This window comes from Rousettus aegyptiacus, unplaced genomic scaffold, assembly GCF_014176215.1.
Source record: "Rousettus aegyptiacus isolate mRouAeg1 unplaced genomic scaffold, mRouAeg1.p scaffold_m13_p_2, whole genome shotgun sequence".
NCBI classification, from domain to species: domain Eukaryota; kingdom Metazoa; phylum Chordata; class Mammalia; order Chiroptera; family Pteropodidae; genus Rousettus; species Rousettus aegyptiacus.
In genome coordinates, this window is record NW_023416295.1 from 103580602 (window position 1) to 103585193 (window position 4592).

General features: G+C 35.8%; 1 pseudogene; it reads right to left on the bottom strand.

The window, feature by feature from the left end:
- Nucleotides 1–210: 210 nt before the first annotated feature.
- LOC107508693 lies at nt 211–742 on the bottom strand (annotated as a pseudogene).
- Nucleotides 743–4592: the final 3850 nt, after the last annotated feature.

Sequence of the window (4592 nt, forward strand, 5' to 3'; positions counted from 1 at the left end):
TGATAATATATTTTTGCCCTACCTTACTACTATTTTTTTTTTTTTTTTTGCTGCAAAAAGCTTTATTGTTTCAGTTTGGTCCAAGGCACGGGAAAGGGCTCCAGGATGGTTAGAAGGCTGCTTGTTTGTTGCAAGGAAAGGCTCAGGCACAAGGCCAACACCAGGGAGATGCAAAGGGGCCCCTTAAAAGCCTCTGGGGTCCAAGGGCTCTTAGTCATGCTTGAGGTTGAGCCTTTCAAAGAGATACTTGCCCAGCCCAATGTGGGGACCGGCTAGCCTGTGGAAGTTAGTCAGGTGATCACGCATTTTCTTGATGAGTTTCACCTCCTCATCTAAGAAGTGGCTGGCTCTTCAGGAAGTCACAGAAAGGGGGTTCTGCATAAGCAGAACCCAGGCCACGAAGATCCAAAAGGGCCTGGTTCAGGTTCTTCTCCCTGACCATGGCAGCTTCCATGGCATCCTGAATTTTACCCCGCTCATCTTGAGAAGGCTTTTACAGGTTCTGGAAAAGGACGTGACCGCCATGCTGGTTTTGCATCTTCAAGAGACACTCTGCGCCCTTGCATTTCTCGTCAACCAACTTGCAGAAAAAGTGACTCACACCTTCCAGAGCCACATTGTTGCAGTGGAAATAGAGGCTCAGAGAAAGGTAGGTGTAGGAGGCCTACAGATGCAGGTTAACCAGGTGGTTGATGGTGGCCTACACTTAAGTGGAATAATTCTGATGGATTTAAGAGCTCATGGTTGTTAAACAATAAGGAATTAAGCTCAAAACATGGTGATGGCTGGTCTCACAGGCCAAGGTTGACTGAGAAGGTTCTGAAGGTTACAACTGGAAAAAAGATTTGGGGGTGGTCAAAGGCTGGAAGTAGAGGCATTCCCAGGTCTGTTCTGTCCAAACACTGTTGAAGCGAGAGACAGATCCAGGGGACCTCCAAGGGCACTGCATTTACTACTATTTTCTCTATTAGGCTACCTGTCTTCAGAATCTTCTGGGAGAATAGAGAAACTCAAATAGTCAAATCTGTCCAATATTTGATTGGGAAAGTATTCTGAAGCTCTTGATGTAATAAGGTTTGATGATTGTCTTAAATTCTATTTATTTGTGCTGTCTCTGCTGCCCCATTATGTGAGTAAATGTGACTTGAGGATGGACAGTAAGTACTTGTTGACTGACTGAAGCACAAATGTTATTTGCCACAAAATAATGTTGCCTCATAAGAGGGCAAAGCTTTTCACCCTAAATAAAATATTTTTTGACAGTTTTGCTTATGAAAGAAGGTAATTTTAACAGGAGCTGCATGCAATATGTTGTTGGCTTTTTCATAGTATGTACAGTATTACTGAAATATGTAAATGTAAGAAGTCTATTTTAATAGCTCTTTTTAAAGGTATGAATGTGCCCTTTTGATGGGAAGAATAAAAATAAAAGATAATTAGGTTGACTGCTATGAAAGAACTCACAAATCTACCCTGAGCTATAGAAAACATTCTGCCTGAGCTACCCAGCTTGATTTATCTCAGAAAATTGCATTTATAGTGTTCCTAGAGCAAGAAAGTATAGAAACTAATGTCATGACCTTAAAAAGAATTCTAAATCTAATAAGATCCTATTTTAATGTAAAAATGTGATTTAGAAGATGCATTTTAATGGCACTTATTAAACCTAATATACAAGAAAATTTGTAATTGGAATATTTTGTTGAAGCTCTTGAAGATAGGTAGGAGACCTTGACTTCTAAATCAGAATAGTAGCATTAGAAGATATATTCATTTCTTGATCTTCCTAGATTCTTGCCCCACTGCACTATCTCTGTCTGTGGGTTAGCTTCTAGTATGGATATAAAACCAATCAAAACTTAAGACAATAAAATCAAGAAACTTCACCCACGGACTGTAGCTTCACTCTAGCTGCCTCCCTTGATGCCTTCCCTTAAGACTTCAGACTTGCTGGACCAGCCCCCAGAATTGTGCAAGCCAATTTCTTGCAATAAATTTCTGTCTGTCTGTCGATCTATCAATCATGTATCTATCTATCTATCTATCTATCTATCTATCTATCTATCTATCTATCTATCACCATCATCTATCATCTGTCATCTATCGATCTAAAAACGAAACAAAACTAAACGAAACAACAACTTTGGACAACAAAGCGCCACCCTAAATTTGTGGTTAATCCCACTCTGGCCATGATAGCCAAGTTGCCTCTAACCAGGGTCCTTTTCTATCAGCCTCTTCTGATTAAGGATCTGCCTTGTACTTTGGCATCACAGTTCCATTTATATTGTCCAGTTCTTCAGCAGCTGAGTTACAGTCATGAAGCATCAAATCTGCTAATAATGGGATTCCTGCTCACACATTTTTGTCCCTTCTTCTGCCTGATACTTCTAAACTTCTACTCTCCTCTTCTCATCTTTGCTTAGATAGAAAGCTGGGTTCTAGAATTCATTTTGTATCATCGCTTTTGGTATTCAATTGGAGGTTGTAACTGAATCTGGATTCTTCAGTTTTTAAGAGTCTTAGTAATAAAATATAAGAATGTCTTTTAAAATGAAAGGCAATTTCAAGAATTTGAGATTTATTCTTGGACAAATATTTGTTTTGAGAAAAAAAATGATACCTCCTGCAATAAAAAAAATCAAGAAAAAATACATGTTTTTTTAAGTTATATAAGTGAAACTTTAATATATTCAACTGAAATGGTTATTTAAAGCTGGAAATATCGAATAAGTTATGTGACACTATGTTTATAGATATTGGCTGGTTATAGTTTTAGTAGTTTCACCTTTAAATACTTAAAGGTGAAATATTTTTTCTTATAAATATTGTTTCTTATAAAAATAAAAATATACTTATTTTAAGAATGTTGGGTTAAAGTACCCTAAAAATTACTTGTTTTTGCTGTTGAGAAGATAAGTTTTATATATTTTTTACTGATATTGCTCGCAGTGGTTTGTGAACAGAAACTGGAAAGATTTAAGAAAAGCCTAGTTCTGTCCTTCTCTTTAATTTTGAATGAAAAGAGAAATTGAAGAGGAATTGGATGGCACTGTCATTTTAACATAAACCATAGTCATGTACCACAAAATGATGTTTCAATGACAGACCACATATACAACCTTACAATAAGATTATAATGGAACTGAAAAATTTCTATTGCCTAGTAACATCGTAGCCTCCCTAGTGTTGTAGCACAGTGCATTACCCGCGTGTTTATGGTGACTGGTGTAAACAAACCTGTGGCACTTCCAGCTGTATGAAAGTGTAGCACATACGATTATGTACAGTACGATCGATATGCCACCAATTCCCAAGATTTAGACTGAATAACAAACAAAAAATGCTTTTAATTTAGTTTTCCCAATGGAACAATGAGGAAAGAATCTCTTTGTAGGGAGGATCCTATTTTCTCTTAATATAGTGGCTATTTCTGATGTCGGTACTTCTGAGAAAAGATTGCTCCTAGGACTATGTTGCAGAATTACAGAAGAATAAATAAAGGAGAGAAGGTAACATGTCAGGAAATAGTTGCACCTACTGTTACTTCTGTGGAGTGCTTGTGCCCAGGAGTAGTAATAAGCTATAGAAGCAGCATTAGAAAAACCAGAGAAGAATAGGAGAGATTTTGAGGGTATTTAATTATGGGAAACATTTCCTGGTAGAGGTGTTAATGGTAGTAGAGCTAAAATTCTGGAAATCAAAACTGGGTCCGTATGTGAATATTTAATGACAAGATGTCATTTTTATTTATTTATATATTTTTTTGGAATCACAGCAAGTTATGCCTGGAAATCTTTTTCTGAACTAATTACCTTGTTTTAGTTTTAGTTCCAGGTTTTGCATTAATGTAAGAGTTCCTCTTAGGCCTATTTATAAGCTATTTATAGGTCAAATTTGTAATTACTTTCAATTAGTCAAATGGCATTTGATATTTTTACTCTATTCATGAAGTTTCAGGAATTTTCTTTTTAACTTCAAGTTATCTAGTGAAGTTTATGGAAATTCTTTACAGTGCTATTTGAGTTTATTCTCAAATTGAGGACCTGGTATGATTTTGGTTCTACACAAGATTATGATAAAATGTTACTTCCTCTGTGAATCTTCTGTGGCCCCTCTCAGGGAAAAGTAATTTTACACTTTTTATGGTACATGTTACTTTTCTGTACTTTTTTCTACTTGGTTTTTGTGAGAGTCCATATTATTGTTATTTGTGTGCATATCAAATATGTCCTATGATACTGTACTCTTCTTAAGAGCATGAACTATGATTTCATTTATTTACTTACTCAGCAAATATTAGTTACTTGCTATGTCCTTATTCTCCTCCTAGCACTTACCACAATACAGAACACACATACAGTAGGTATGTAATAAATGTTGGCAGAAAGCTAGCCAGAAAAATTAATATTTTCATTTTCTCAAACTCCTTGAAATATCATCTTTCATATGTCTTTAATGGTCAGAGTAAAAAAAAAAAATGACACAGTGATGTCTCAGTGTATGTATTTATTTTTCTCATTAAAAAAACAGACCTTGAAAATATCATTTAGCTATATATTTTATGTCTAAGTAAGTAATGAGAAATTTGT